Source organism: Leopardus geoffroyi, chromosome C3 (genome assembly GCF_018350155.1).
Source record: "Leopardus geoffroyi isolate Oge1 chromosome C3, O.geoffroyi_Oge1_pat1.0, whole genome shotgun sequence".
In the NCBI taxonomy this organism is placed as follows: Eukaryota; Metazoa; Chordata; class Mammalia; order Carnivora; family Felidae; genus Leopardus; species Leopardus geoffroyi.
The window spans coordinates 101690696-101707550 of record NC_059338.1 but is presented as its reverse complement, the minus strand read 5'-3'; the positions used below and the strand labels follow the sequence as shown (position 1 = coordinate 101707550).

The window sequence follows — 16855 nt, the reverse complement described above, 5'->3', positions numbered from 1 at the left end:
AACCGTGAGATCATGACCTGAGCTGAAGTTGGATGCTTAACTGAGCCACCCAGGCTCCCTGAAACAGAATCCCTATCTTACACTATATACAAAATTTAGCTCAGAATAGATTGAAGACTTGAATGTAAGACATGAAACCATAAAACTTCTAGAAGAAAGCATAGGTGGTAAGCTCCTTAATAAAGGTCTTGGTGATGATTTTTTGGGTTTGACACCAAATGCAAAGGCAGCAAAGGAAAAAAAAAAAAAACACAGGTGGGAACTACATCAAACTAAAAGCTTCTAAAAAAACCAAACTAAACTAAAAGCTTCTGCACAAAAAAGGAAATCATCTCTTTCATCAATAAAATGAAAAGGCAACCTACAGAATGGGAAAAAATATTTGCAAACCATATATCTGATAATGGATTGATCCAACATATATAAAAGCTCATACAATTAAATACCAAAAAAAAAAAAAAATTAAAAATGGGCAGAGGATCTGAATAGATATTTTTCTAAAGAAAACATACAAATGTCAAACAGGTATGTGAAAAAGTGCTCAACATCACTAATCAGGGGGATGCAAATCAAAACCACAATGAGGTATCACCTCACATCTGTTAGGCTATTATGAAAAATACAAGAAGTAACAAGAGTTGACAATGATATGGAGGAAAGGGAATCTTTCTGCATTGTTGATAGTAATGTGAATTGGTGCAGCCACTATGGAAAACAGTATGCAGGTCCCCCCAAAAATTAAAAATAGAACTACCATATGATCCAGCAATTTTAGTTATTTGTCCAAAAGAATCAAAAACAATACCTCAAACACACCTATACTTTTACATTAATTAAAGCATATTTACAACAGGCAAGACGTGAGAACAATGTAAATATCCATTGGTGGATGAATGGATAAAAAAATGTCACATGTGTATTCAGTGGAATATTATTAAGCCATACAAGAAACTTTGCCATCTGCAACAACATGGATGGACCTTGAGAATATTATGCTAATTGAAGTCAGTCAGAGAGTGACAAATATTGTGTGATATCACTTATTTGTGATATTAAATAGAAATTTGTGAAATTAAATAGAAAACCAAACTCATAAAGAGAATAGATTGATTGTTGCCATGGGCAAATGACTGAAGGGAGTCAAAAGGTATAAACTACCATTTATAAAATAAATAAGTCATGGAGGTAATGTACAACACGGTGATTATAGTTAATACTGTATTGTATATTTCAAAGCCACTAAAAGAGTAAATTTTAAATGTTTTCATTTAAGAAAAAATATTTGGAAATATGTGTGGTGATGGATGTTGACTAGATGTACTAATATGGTCATTTTGCAATGTATACAAACATTGAATCATTATGTTGTACAACCGAAACTAATATAATGTTCTATGTCAGTTATATCTGAATAATATAAAATAATTTGAGTACTGGAAATTTGATTAAAAATATGATCTATATATACAATTGCCAAACCTGTTATAGTTCATTTCATTCAATTTTACCACAAACTTATAGACATTATTTATAGATGAATTATGTAATTTTACGTCTCCATTAGAATGATAGCGTGTCTGAAATCAAAATAGAATCTCAATTCTGGATTTCAAAATATAAATATAAGGTTATTACTATCAGAAGTTGCTGGCAGAATCTCTGGTTTCCAATAGAGTTGTAAAGGGAGCTTAGTTTATTTAGGTTTTTGAGGTTATGTTCCTTAGATGCAGAATATGACACAAGAATTCAGATGCAGATATCTTGAGGGAGAGCTCTTCAGAAAAAAATCTGTAAGAGGATGTAAGGCAGGATAATTAGACTGAAAAGGGAAAAGAGCAGCAATCGGGTGTGTGTGCTGGGGGTGAGGCAGCTCTGTCAGCTGAAGAAAGTTCCCTGGAAAAGGGGGAAAGCTATGAGTATTTAACAGCCACACTTACGGGAGTGGGGCTCCTAGAGCTGGAGTTTGGGGACCACACATCTATTACAATAGTGAAGAAGAAACTGCAATTGGCATAACTAATAGTCGCTTCTCTCTGGCCCAATCTAAGAAGAATAAGCCATCAGCAACAGCTGCAGAAGGTGTGAGGCTGGATGATCCCCTTTGTACCATGGAATAATCAAAACTATGGATGACTGGAGGACCAGGGCTAGGCCTTGAACAAAGGACAGTCAATCCATATGGTGGCCAATAAGCTGTGATAGGACCAGATTTAAAGGATAAACTAGGTGATCAGCTTTCTTAGTTTGAATATTTGAAGTAGGTAGTATTGGGAGAAGTTCAAAAGTCAAAGAGGCCATAGTGATCGAATGTACAGGCTGAAGTTATGAGGGAATTAGAAACTATGGGGTGCCTGGGTGGCGCAGTCGGTTAAGCGTCCGACTTCAGCCAGGTCACGATCTCGCGGTCTGTGAGTTCCAGCCCGCGTCAGGCTCTGGGCTGATGGCTCAGAGCCTGGAGCCTGTTTCCGATTCTGTGTCTCCCTCTCTCTCTTCCCCTCCCCCGTTCATGCTCTGTCTCTCTCTGTCCCCCCCCCAAAAAAATAAATAAATAGACGTTGAAAAAAAAAAAAAAAAGGAGCCTGCCACAGGCAAAGGTTAATAATTAAAAAAAAAAAAAAAAAAAGAAACTATAAGTAAGCAGTGACCGTGAGGTAGAGAATAGGTATAAAGACAGTATAGGGTAAAGGAACCATTTGCTGGAGATGGGATGGGAAATAAAGTAGGAACATAAAAGGTAACCACACTGGTAGAGCTCCAGAACAAACAACTGCAGAGTCCTGATGTTATTTTTCTTTCATCAGAAAGGAAAAGATTTCAACGAGTATAATCAGGAAACACTGGAATAGACAAATTGCCCTCTGGAGAGGGTAGATACTGTTTGCATGATCTTGCTTTGTCAAAGACTCAAAATTACCTGATATGCTTGTAAGTGGAATTGCTCTGCAGAATAGAGACAGAATTCTGGAGGCCAGGATGCTGTCAGAAGAAGAATGGTAAAGAAGGTGATTTTAAAGCAGATAGATACCTACGCAGAATTTTAAAGTTGTAAATGGTAAAATGTCCAATGTAAACCAATTTACACAGTGGTTTTTTTTTTGGGGGGGGGGCGGGGAGTGTGATTCAACTATGAGGATGAGGGAATAGTGTACATCTGAACTACCCAATATTATTTGGTAAATGTCCTGAGAAATTGATTGAGGTGAGCAAAGATTCTAAGTGAACACCCAGGAGAAGCACTTGTCAGTCAATGAAGAATTTCCAGAGGAGAAGCCAGAGAGAGGCTCAAAGGTTGGGCAGGGGTTGACCTGGTGAATAGGAGGGGAGCTCAGGTCATTGTTTTGGACAACAGTGAGAAGGGTTCAATTTGCCAGTTTTGAATCAGACTCTTTATAGTGTTCTTTTTGAATCTAAGATCTTGGACATCCTGATCTTCCTCAGCAGGTGGGAGAGAGGCATGGATGGCCTTGGCCAAAGTTTACTAAGGGGAGTTATTTCCATAACGCTGTGAAGTTTCTGAAACAGTGATAAGTAGGGAGATCAAAACCTGATTAGGTTATCACAGCTCATCCCTTCTCCCTCACAAGAATATTCTTTGAGAGGTATTAAGTATACAAATTTTAAAGTCAAACAGAGTAGCAAACTCTCCAGGAATGGCTAGATCATCTGTACCATTTAAACTATGAACTATTTGACCAAGAAAACAATTTGTGAAGATGGGGTGGGTACACTGAGATAAGTTCATCATGAGCCCTCATTGTTCTGTGTGGTGATATGTGTGAGTGTCAAATTCTATGGTAGAGAACGTTTAACATGAATTTAGCAGAAACATCTCAATAATTAGTGACTACTTAGCTATGAAATTCTTGAGTTTCTCTTGGAAACATTTTCTAAAGCTATTACATATCTTTCTTCCACCCTACTTTCTGAAGAATATCTAAGAGATAATTTCACACCTTTTGGTACTAGCCATGCTAATCTTAGCCAATCAGAGTCTTTAATTTTGATTGGAATATTTCCCACAGTTTCCACTGTGCATTGTCAAAACTAAAATGGAGGTGGGGGGGTGATTTAAGTAGGTGATGGGGATGAAGGAGTGCACTTACTTGTTCTGATGAGCACTGGGTGGTGTATGGAAGTGTTGAATAACTATACTGTACACTTGGAACTAATATTACACTGTGTGTTCACTGAAATTTACATTCAAATCTTAAAATTTTAAAAAATCATTTAAAAATTAAAAAAGAGAGGGAAACACAACCAGTACAAGAAAAAGTATTAGTCAGTTTAAGGCCAGAACTTAAATGGAATGCTTCTAAAAATCAAAACAGTGTCCCCTTAATGTGATAATATGTATTTACAAACAGGGTTTTGAGGTTGATGTCATCAACCGCTTGGTAAAATATTGCCAATAACATTATTGCCATAAAAATTGGAAAGTTGATTAGGTTACTTAAAACTGTCATCTTAGCCTTTAGAGGATTTATTTAAATCTAATTTTAAAACTTTCTTAATATTTATTTTTACAGAAGTTAACTTAGAAATTTAAGATTAGAAAACAGTTTCAAATGAGTGCTGCTGAAACTAATATGTGGGTATGTGGCTTTTGTCCAAAGTGGTTGTTTTTCCCTCAAGGCCAATTTGTCATTGATGAAACATCTGTCCAAAACCATTCATGTGTGTTTTGAAAAACTAGGATCAATCAACTCTGTTTGGATAGGCAACTATTGCTTTCTAAGTAACGATGGATGATGATAGGTGAATATATTTTTTGGTTTAACTTTAATGTCTGTTTTTCTGAAACTGGAAAAATATCAGGATGGTATTTTGTACTTGTGCCTTATCTCACAATTAAGTTCTTATTGGAAACTCAGAAAAGGAAACAAAGTATTTAGAAGTCTTATGAAACATTTTATTTTGTGCTAATGGCACTTTCTTGTGCAACTATTTGAATATATGGCCAAGGATGGAATTGGATATTTTTAAAAGCAAATTACTGAAAATTTTTTTCTATTTTGAAACCCTTCTTTTTCTTTAATAAGGCACCAAAACCATGATGTCATTTTACTATTTGAGGGTCCACATACTCCATTTTCCATCTCCCATATCTTCCCCTTCCCATTTCTAGCCACAGACATACATAAGGTATACTGTGCTATATTTACAGGAACTGAAATTTTTAGTCTTTGCTGATATAGGATAAATAATAAATTTAAATCTCTAGAAAGAGATATATACTATAGGTTAAGCTTTATACTTAACCATTTGTTCATTTATTCACTAAACAATAATTGAACATCTGCTCTCAGGCACATTTTGTATTACACTATAAGTAGTTGTTTAATGATCTCATACCAGACTGTGAGAACTTCTATCTCAGTGGCTGGATTAATGAGTAACATTTAGTACATTTTGTATGCATACATGTCAAACAATTGACTATGAGGATTCAGTATGATTGAAACAAAAAGAAGGGTAATGGGAAAGAGACGCCTGAAATTTATTCACCTTGTAATGTATGTTAGATATTTTGTGAATCACTTCACTTACATTATCGTTTTTGTTTTATTCAACTTTTACAGTTAACCTTTGAGGAAATATAAAGGTAAGTAGAATCAGGCAGAGTTAGTATCCTGCTCAATGTCAGTGGGCTGGTAAGTTAGAGCTGGAAGTTGAGCTCATGTCCATATGATCTGAGCCCATGTGCTTAGATTGCACAGCTGGCTACCACACAGAAACCCTCACTACTCCTAGCAGGCTAAATGAGAAAACAAACAAACAACACCAAAATAAAGTCTTACCACTGTATTACATTAAAAAGAAGTGTAGGGGAGCCTGGGTGGCTCAGTCAGTTAAGCATCAAGCTCTTGGTTTCAGCTCAGGTCATGATTTCATGGCTCATGAGATCAAGTCCCATGACTTATGAGCCTCATGGGTTTCTCTCTCTACCCTTCTTCTGTGTGCACTCTTTTGCCCTCTCTTTCAAAAAAATAACAATAGAAAAGTTCTAGTCAATTAAAAAGTATATAAAACATATATTTGAATAGTAAATATAGGAAAGTAAGAAAATATTTTTATAGTTGATAGGTTTGGATACTAAGAAGAGTCAAAAGACTCAATTATTCAAATTTAAGTGAAAGTGACCAGTAAAAAATTCATTCAATAAATATGTGAAGTTAGTATTCTAAATACTAGGGATACAATGGGGAACAAGAGAGATAAAAGTACTGCTTTCACTGAGCTTACGTTCTTAAGGGAGGAGACAATTATATTTATTCTAGCATTAATGTATAGGTAATGCTTATATACCACATACTCATTTCTCTAAGTGCTTTTGTTCCTCTCTTTCTCTCTCACACACACAAACATGTTTAAATCCCATGACTAAACAGCTCTGTGAGGTAGATTCTATTTTATGCTTATTTTAAAGATGTGGAAAATTCATCATAGAAAGGTAAGGAAGTCACCCAGAGTCATAACAATGTGTGGTTTCAGTGAGACATGGGAAACTAGTTTCAAATCTAAGCAGTTCATGCTATTTGTTTTTTTTTTAATTTTTTAATATTTATTTTGGGGCAGGGAGAGAGAGAAACACAGAATCTGAAGCAGGCTTCAGGCTCTGAGCTGTCAGTGCAGAGCCCAACGTGGAGCTTGAACTCACAAGCTGTGAGGTCATGACCTGAGCTAAAGTCAGACGCTTAACCAACTAGGCCACCCAGGCTCCCCACCTATTTCAGGTTTGATTAGTGATATGAAGAAAAAGAAATCAGAATAAGAGGAAAGAGAAATGGCAGGGGTGATGATTTATTTAGGGTGTTGAACAAAAGCTTTGGGATGAGATGGCATTTAAAAGAGACCTGATAGAAGTAATTATTTAGCCATGATGTTATCTTAGCGGGAAAAAAAAAATTCCAAAAAAGTAGAAATGATAGATGCAGAAATCCTGCAGTTGGAGCACACTTGATATGTTCTTTTTTTCCTCCACACTTGTATTGTTCTACGTATAACAAGGAGTCCAGTGTAAATAAGTAAGGGAGAGAATGGAAATATGGTCGTATAGTTACCTGTGTGCCATGATATGGGATTTTTAGACTATGCATGGATTTTGGATTATGAGCATAGATCTGATATAATCTAAAAATTTGGAAACTTTATAAAGATTAGACTGTGAACTTACAAGATTGGAGACAGAGTGATTACTTATGAGGCTTTTACAATTTGTCCATGATAAGAGTTCTTGGGCCAGTTGGTAGGAAGTGGATAAATGTTTTATGTATTTTGAAAGAAGAACCAATAAGATTTACTGATAGATTGGCTCTTTCAATGTAGGAGAATGAAGAATCAGGATGATTCCACACTTGTTATCTTGTGTAATTGGATGAATAGTTGCCATTCAGTAAGAAAGGAAACACCAGGGGGAAAACTATATGGGGGGGTAAGAAGAATCAACAATTTTGTTTTGAATTTTAAGCTTTTGATGACAAATAACATCTAAGTAGAGATGACAACTAACATCTAAGTAGAGACAAATAACAACTAAGTAGAGTAGTTGCATATATGAGTCTGAAGACAGGAGCTATGGCTACACATTTGGGAATCATCAAGTTATGAATGCTTTTAAGACTGAGGGACTGGATGAGCTCACTTAAGGATGGAGTATAAATTGAGAAGAGGTCTGAGGATTGAGTTTATAAGGCATTCTGACATTAAGAAGTTGGTGCAATGAGAACAGTCTAGCAAAAGATCTTAGGGAAAAAATGGCTAATGAAGTAGCAGGAGACTTAAGTACTTTTTGTTTTAAAAGTCAAGAAGAAAGTTTTTGGTAGAGGCAATCATTAATATTATTAATTGTTACCAGATTAGATAGGTTGGAGACTGATGGTTGGGTTTATTGATGAGGTCACTGGTGAACTTGTCAAGAGCAATTTTTGTCCAGTGGTGGCAATGAAAGCCCATTTGAGAGGAGTCCAAGAGAGAGTAGGAAGAGAAGAGATGGAGAGAATAGGTATTGTGAATTTCTCTCTAAAGGCAACTTATGCGATAAGGTAAAATTAAGGCTGAGTTTTTATAGATACTAGAGATATTACAACATGTTTGCATGTTTACAGGAAGAGTCGGTAGAGAGGGAAAATTGGTAATGTAGGACAAAAAGGGCCATTTGCTGGGCTGAGATTCTTCAGTGGACAGGAAAGCATGAAATCTAATGAACAACTTGAGTATTTGGTTCAATAGGATGTATATTTTGGCCACTGTAACAGGAAAGGTGCAGAGTATAGGAATTCAAGTGTAAAGCATTGATATGAAAGTGGGTTGATGCCAATGTTTTCTTTTGATTGTTTCCATTTCTACATGAAATAAGACACAGAATCATTTATTGAGGATGATGAAGAAAGATGCTGTGGATTGTATTCCCCAGCCCCAAATTCATATGATGAAGCCCTGACTCCCAGTGTGATGGTATTTGGAGATGGGACCTAAGTGGAAATTAGGTTAGATGAGATCATGGGATAGGGTCCTCATAATGAGCTTAGTGTCCTTATGGGAAGAGATGTCAGGTAGCTTGCTTCATCTCTCCCTGCCATACAAGTGCACAGTGAGAAGGTAGCCATCTGCAAGCCAGAAGGGAGCCCTTATCAAGGAATCAAAGTGGCCAGCACCTTGACCTAGGACTTGCCAGTCTCTAGAACTGTGAGAACTCCACTCAGGAGGGGAGGTGCTGGAGATGTGAAAAATTATATAATAGTAAGTTTGAAAGGCAGCAATGACGGCTAAAGTAGAAAGTCAAAGTTGATCTGTTTAACATGTTTTTGAGTTTTATTCTAGCTATAAATCAGCTACTTCAGTGCTGAGAGAGCAGTGTGTTGGATAACTAGGTTTAAGTTACTATGATGTATGATGGGGGGAAAGGAGACAAAGGTATTAAGGTATTCACAACCATATCGTAAACATATTGTATAGAGACCACACCATATGTAGAGATCACAGTAGCGATTATAAATAATTAGGAGTATGAGACTTATAATAGGAGTAGTCTATTATAGTAGTAGCCTATTATAAATATTAGAAGTACAGACCACTCATAATCTATTAAATAAATTCTATTGAGAGATGTGGTGGCTTTGTAACATTCACTTTGACTAGACTGAACTGCCTTTCTCAGAATTCTCTGTAGATTTACAATTATAGTGGGCCACTAGAGACATTTTTACAGGCTATTTGAGAGATGGAAGTTAAACAGAAACATTGGTGTTTCTCAACACAGAGGCACTGGTGCGATCTCAAACTTTGGTGTGACACAGTAGCTGGGTCTGCAGCTTTACCACCTTTGCCTGGATCCTTCTTTAACTCTGCTATTCCTCACAGGTGTGTGTTTCGCTCTGTGATGAAGGACACCCATATCAAGATCACAGGTGATGAGAATTGACATAAGTTTTGTCCTTTCCTCATGGCTTCCAGCTCCTGCTTGTAGGTTCCGGCTTGTCCTCTCTCTTCCCAATGCTATATCCATCTTCTCTTCCCAACCTCCCTCCCTGTGAACTTCAAGCTCTAGCATCAGAGGAAAGAAAGCAGACTTACAGACACTGCTTAGGCAGCTCTCATAATTGCATAAGACCCAATTCTGGTAACAAATGACTTATCTTATACACAGTGGTTCTGCCTCTCTGATGAAATTCTGAGAAGAGATTATGAAGTAGGTATTAAACAAATGGAGGGACATATTTATAAACTGGTAAGATTAACTATTATATAGGCGTCGATTCTCCAAATTCATTTATGAATTTGACAGTCCTGATAAGAATCCAGCTGGATGTATATGTCTTAGAACTTCAAATGTCAATATGAATACTTTAACAGTAAGTATGTGACAGAACACAAAAAGCAGCCAGGTTCTGTGCTATACCTCAAAACGTTATACAGTTAAGTTGTGTGAAATGTCAAATATCATAAACTATGAACCAAGATTTTCATTTCAGGAATTAAGTAGAATAAAATTATAGTTCTAGCTTGTACATGTATGGGACTTTATGTGTGAGACGCTTGTTGTTTAAGTTCTACACACCCATATCTACACCTTTCCCCCCACCAGCTCATTTAATCATAACAGTCCTATGAGGTAGATACTTTTCCTATTTTTCAGGCAAATAATTAAAGCACAGAAACATTAAGGACCTTGCACAGGGTCACACCAGAAAGTAACAGTAAAGTCACATCAGAGATTAATAGAGTCAGAACTTCCATCTCACACCAGCCACTTGCTTTTTCTAATATGGGTGTGGACTCTGCTCTTTGAGAACATTACCCTGGAAAAGCAAAGGCAGGCTGTGGGGTACATCAATACCTATAAGGTTTCTTGAGAGGAAGGCAGAAGTTATTTATCTTGTAACTAACTGAATGCACCTGGACCATAAAAGATGGAGAAAATCAGCTCCATGAACAGAGCTAAGTAAGAAGAATTGACTTCCATTATTCTTGAGGGTTGCTGAGTTGTTGAAATACAACTGACACGGTAACCCAGGGATAGACTATTGAGTGAAACATGTTATGGAGCAAGAATCAAGTTGTTTAATATCCTGTCTTTCTGAGAGGGGCATTTTAGTGTGCACCCACATAAGAAGACACCTTCAGCTCATTGTCATGCCAAGGTGGATCACCTCAATTGCGATCAGCAATCAAAAAGAGACAGGGAGGGGCGCCTGGGTGGCGCAGTCGGTTAAGCGTCCGACTTCAGCCAGGTCACGATCTCGCGGTCCGTGAGTTCGAGCCCCACATCAGGCTCTGGGCTGATGGCTCAGAGCCTGGAGCCTGTTTCCGATTCTGTGTCTCCCTCTCTCTCTCTGTCCCTCCCCCGTTCATGCTCTGTCTCTCTCTGTCCCAAAAATAAATAAACGTTGAAAAAAAAAAATTAAAAAAAAAAAAAAAAGAGACAGGGAGAGGTCATATTGTTCCAGGCCCATAAATGTGTGGTCTCATGGTCAAAGGATGAGGCAGCAACAATGGCTAGAACAAACTCTGCCTCTGGGGAGTAGGAAATGGTTGCTGTGTGTTTGGGTGGGAGGAAAGGGTTTGGGAAATTACTAATTTACATAAAAGGATTTATAAGGTTTTAAAATCTTTATGTGCATAAAGGTCTCTGAGTTTTCAAAGATGCACTGCAAAGCACAATAAGGTCCAATTCTTCATCTATCAAATTAGCAAAAATGCAAATGAGCCTTGGATGAAAACACTGGTAAATGTACCAAGGAGTGTTCTAGTTATTGCCGGAGGCAGTTATTCGACATGACCTTTCTGGATAGCAGTTTATCAATAGGTATGAAGAGTCTTAAGAAACATGGTGTCCTCTAAATAGTAATTCCACCTCTGGGTATCTGCCATAATAAAGTAATCCCAAATATTGAAAAGAGATTTATACTCTAAGATTAATACTCTAGCATTAAAATTATGAAAACTAGAAACAGAATGTCCAATCATAATGAAAAAAATTAAATAAACCACGGTACATTCACTTATTAAAATATTATGTAAAATAAATATATTTACAAAGATTATGTAAAAACATGGAAATGCTAATGGAATAATAAATAAAAAGAATAATACAGAAAACCATATATATAATTATATATGTTTCAGGTGTACATATTTTTGTCAAAGGCTTAGAAGACCAAAACTGTTAGAATAAATAGTTGAAGAAAAATTGATGATTTCTGCCCCTTTGTTTCTACTTGTCTGAATTTCAGGCCTGTTCATGAGTATGTTTTGAATGAAAAAAAAAGTTAAATGCAATAACAATAGCATAGCAGTGTCAGTTTAATCATCAGAAAGAAAAAGATTCTGTAATAAACAAGCCTGAGCCCCTCAAGCTCATCCTGATTAAAACCAAAGAGGAGTTCCAAGACTTGAAAAATGTCCTTTAGCGTTCTATTGTAGCTGTTATAGGAATAGCTTTCAAAGGGAAGCTCATAATAGAACCTAAAGAAATAAATGTTCTGAAGATGAGACAGAGCTTGGTTTATTTGGAATCAGTTGGCTCAGACACTGTTCTGATTAACCTGCACGGGCAAGATGGAATTTAACTTGAATATTTGGTTATATTGCATCCATCTTGCCTATTCCACTGGAAAAAAAAAAAACACCCTAAATACTGTACTGGGAAAGGATGGGGGTGGAAAGTGAGGAGAAATTTTTGTCAAATGTGTTTTAGATTAGAGACCCTTCTAGACTATAGCTTCGAGGTGGAATTAGTCATTGGCACATATGCGCCTTTTCAAAACTGTTTCTGGTGAAGAAGCAAAGGTGTGTGTTTGTGCCAGGTTTTTTCAGCTTCTCTCGCTTTGCTATGTTGTCACTTGAACTGAAGTAGGAGATGGCAGTCAGGGCTCCTAGTTTGTGACCCACTACACAGGATTATTTTTTCTTTTTAAATTTCTTCAGAAGAACTGGTTGCTATTAGTGCATAGTTTTTCAGAAATGTTTAAAAGCACAATAGATAGCATTTTGGGGTTACTGACCTAAAATTAGGGTTTTAGCATATTTTAGAGAAAAAAATCCTGCCTTTTGCAACAACATGGAAGGACCTTGAGGGCATTGCACTAAGTAAAATAAGTCAGAGAAAGACAAATGCTATGTGATATCACTTATATGTGGAATGTATTTAAACAAACCCAAACAAACTCATAGATACAGAAAATGTATTGATGGTTGTTACAGGTGGTGGGTGGGCACAAAATAGGTGTAAGAAGCGAAAAGATATAAGCTTTCAGTTATAAAATAAGTAAATCCTGGGGATGGAATGTACAGCATGAGAGCTATAGCTAACAACACTGTGTTATGTATTTGGAAGTTGCTAAGAGAGTAGATCTTAAAAGTTCTCAAGGTGGGGCACACTGGGGTGGCTCAGTTGGTTGAACCTCTGACTTCAGCCCAGGCCAATGTCTCATGGTTCGTGATAGCCCAGAGTCTGCTTCAGATTCTCTGTCTCTCTGTCTCTCTGTCTCTCTCTCTCTGCTCTTCCCCCATTCGTGCACATGAGTGTGAGTGCTCTCTCTCACAAACATTAAAAAATTTTTTTGAAAAGTTCTCAAAGGGAAACAAATTGTAACTATGTGTCATGATGAATGCTAACTAAACTTGTTGTGGTAATCATTTTGCAATATGTACATATATCAAATCATGTTGTACACCTAATGTTAATACAATGTTATATGCTAATTATATCTCAATTCTAAAAAAAGATAAGAAATTAGAAAAACCAAAATAAGTAATACTTTTGGATATATAAATCTGAGTTATACTGATAGACTCACAAGATACTATCTATAAATACTACATATAATTTTACTTTTGTTTAAAAGTATCCCGGGGCGCCTGGGTGGCTCAGTCGGTTAAGCGTCCGACTTCAGCTCAGGTCACGATCTCACGGTCCGTGAGTTCGAGCCCCGCGTCGGGCTCTGGGCTGGTGGCCCAGAGCCTGGAGCCTGCTTCCAATTCTGTGTCTCCCTCTCTCTCTGCCCCTCCCCCATTCATGCTCTGTCTCTGTCTCAAAAATAAATAAATGTTTAAAAAAAAAATAAAAAAAAATAAAAAAAAAATAAAAGTATCCCTTTCCCTTCTTTTCTAAATGTAGCATTAGTTATTCTTTATTGTGAAATACAACAGGATAACTCCTAAGCATCTTGGACATTTGCAAATTTAAGAGATAGACACAGGTGAATGGATCAGGCTTCTACATTTTTGCTCTTCTTGTACTATGTTCAGGTGAGAATTGTATTATGGGAATTTGTACATTCTGTCTGTGGTGACACTATCTACTATTTTTATTTTCGGAGTTGACAGCTGCCTTCAGCATTGTGCAATGTTTGGCTAGCATTACATTTTGGCTATGGCTGTGTCAGGAGTTTCTTGTGTTATACATTATTGCAATAGATTTTGTTATTGATTCCAGATATGTTTATATATCTTTCTTGTTCTCAGTTTCTGGAGGTTAATCTGTCTAGCATTGTTCCTTTTCTTGCAGAAAGGAATCTGGGAATCCTTGAGAGTTGGATAAAACTGGCACAAAAAATGGAAAAAAAAAAAAAAAACACTGAATGAAGTCTTTGGAAAAAAAACAAACCCTATAAATCGACTCAAAGTAAAACCTTTCTTAGGTCTGAAAAAATCTCAGACAAGTTTAGAAGCATTTTTATGTACAGTGTCTTTATCTTCCTGCTGACTTTCAGAAGTAGAAACAAAGACAGACAAAACCCACAAAAGACAAAAACACAAACAAAATAAAACAAAAAACAACTCAACGCTATGTTCTTAAAGGCACAAATGGTATATAGGCTTTCGAATTGAAACTGGCTCTTCATGTGGCAAGAGAACAGTGTGGCCAAAGTGGATAGTACAGCAGCCAGCAGCATCTTTCCTGGTTAATCAATGTGATGGACAGGTGGACACAGATGGATTTTCCTTGAAAGTTGTTCCAGCCAAACTGGTTTTCATAGAAAGGGCTCTATTTTAATCTTTGTTCCAATATAACCACTATATATTAGATATAATCTAAACTGTTTTATTTGTAATTCATATTGCTTCTTTAAACTTTTAGTTGAGCTGAGATTTTTTCTGTCCACCAGATTAAAACTTATCAGGTCCCAAAATGTTTATGTTCACCGTACAGTAATGCAGTTACTATAAGAGATAAGACAGCGTTCGTGCAAAATGCAAAAATAATCAGTGTATGATATTAATTAGCATTTTGAGTTTTAATCCAGAGTAAGGGGCCCAGGCCTGTAGATAGTAGGTTCGGGCATTTGGGGAGGAGAAAGAGAAGCTTATCGGTAACGTTCCTGGGCTGGACTTGTCCAGCTGTAGTTTTGGACCATGCCAAGGTTAAAGAGGGAGGAGGGAACAAGAGAAATAAGGAAGGGAAATTCTTTGCTGGCTGGTATCTTCATAAGCTGGTTTCTCACTCTGGCCCTGGTGGGTGTTTGTAGCTGATACTTTCTTCTGTGGGTACTATGAAGACCCTCTCAGTAGCCCTTTTTAGTGGCAGCTCTCACAGCACATGAGAACATCTCTCCTTCTGACCTCAGCCCTGGTGTGGAGATATCCCCATCCTGGTTCTACACCAAGTCGTTTCATGCTCCAGACCAGCTCTTTCCCCTACAGCCCACATTTGGTCCATGGGAATCAAACATTTCTTGGCTTTTACTAATGGAAGTATAGTTCCTTTGCAAATAGAACCATGTTGTCTCTTTGTTTTCCTGAACTAGGCCACTCTAATTTTCTCAGTCCATCGTATCTCTCAATTATGGAGAGGATTAGGTCCCTCTAGGGTCTCTGGCTGAAACCCTTACTCGTCATTGAGATCGTTAACTCCTCTCTTTTCCCCTTGGGGACTGGAGGTGAGGCTCAAGCCCAGCTTTTTCCATAGAAACATTCCCCCAAATATATTTTTCATTCTCTAAATGCTTTGCCCCCCTTTTTATAATCTTGATCTGATTGAATGGTCCAAGAAGCGTGGAACCAGTTTTTGTACATTCTTTTTGTGCATTCTACATTTTGTCTGTCACCTAGCTTTGGTACACATCACCTGTTGTATTTTGTTGCATGGACCAAAACCCCAGTTAACACTCTGTTACACTGACGTGAACTCCAATGGTAGTCCCCTTGCTTAGATCTTAGCCTAAGATTGCCAGAGAAAATGGATAACCATTTAAATTTAGGTTTCAGATAAATGGTGAATAATTTCTTTGTGTGTGTATGTCAATTGCTATTGGAGCTATGTGTAAACTAAAAAAGTGTTCATCTGAAATTCAAATGTAACTGGGCACCTGGAATTTTATTTGCAAAGTCTGGTAGCCTTCTCTTAGTTAAAACTGCTTAAAGCAACTTAAATAGATTTTGATTAACATTTTATTATCTGCAGGGCTGTATATATGTACTTATGTCTCTCATGTCCAATCTGGATAATTAGATGTAACCTGTGCTGGAAGCCTCAAATAACTGTCCAGCAAATCTGTTTTGACTACAATATGGTTCTGTTTCTGTCCGTGTCGAGATTTGACATCTTCCTGGTGACAAATCGGTCTTTCAGCTACACATGTGTAATTAATCTTGAGGCTGAAGATGGTTTCCCATCAGCCATGTTCAGGCCTAGCTCGGGGAGGGTTATAATAGGATGAAAAGAATTGTAGTACAGAGAATAAGCTCTTTGTTCTGTTATTAAACACTTCACTGCTTGTAGCTAACGATTTATTCTTCAACTCATAAATACTTGTTACTTGTAATATGTCTTGTAAGCACTTCAAAATATATCCTATTAAGGCTATCTGATTCCACTGTTGATATTATTAGGCATCATGCTATGACCCTGCTTTTAATGATAAACAAATGGGTTGAGCAGTGAGGTACAGAAATCAGAGCGAGAGAGCAATTTACCAAACCAAGTTTTCTGTTCGACATTTTTAGTTCATAGCATGAAGTTAATTTAATGGCATCATCTTTGTGAGAAGCAGTCATTTTGTAGTTTTATGTGTTCTTGAGATCCTGGCTTGGTGGTAGATGGAGAGACAGAGGTTTTTCCACTGTGAGATCTCTGAGGCATGTTTAGAGTATAGAGTGTCTGAGAGGAGTGGGGGTATGTGTTTCATCAAAGATGGGATCCTCCTTAGCTGAGAATTCTGAGATTGTAGCAGAGGATATGATGGTGGAAGAAGAGAATTTATGGAAACTACCTGAGTGAAGCTTTAAATATATAACAAGTGTTTCTGATTATAGATGATAAAATAGTGGATTATTATTCTTTCTTTGCCTGAAAGTTTATAGCATTACCACTGTAATAGTTCACTAGTTTAGTTTATTTCTAAGTTTAAAAAGA

The 16855-nt window shown here is 37.0% G+C and overlaps 1 long non-coding RNA gene across 1 annotated transcript in view; it reads left to right on the top strand.

Annotated features, from left to right (window-relative positions):
* Positions 1-16306, top strand: part of LOC123585602 — a 40671-nt gene extending 24365 nt beyond the window's left edge. Inside the window, exons 3-5 of the long non-coding RNA XR_006706307.1 lie at positions 9361-9407; positions 13619-13749; positions 14009-16306. This is a non-coding gene — a long non-coding RNA (uncharacterized LOC123585602). The remainder of the gene's footprint in view (positions 1-9360; positions 9408-13618; positions 13750-14008) is intronic.
* The last annotated feature ends 549 nt before the right edge of the window (positions 16307-16855 follow it).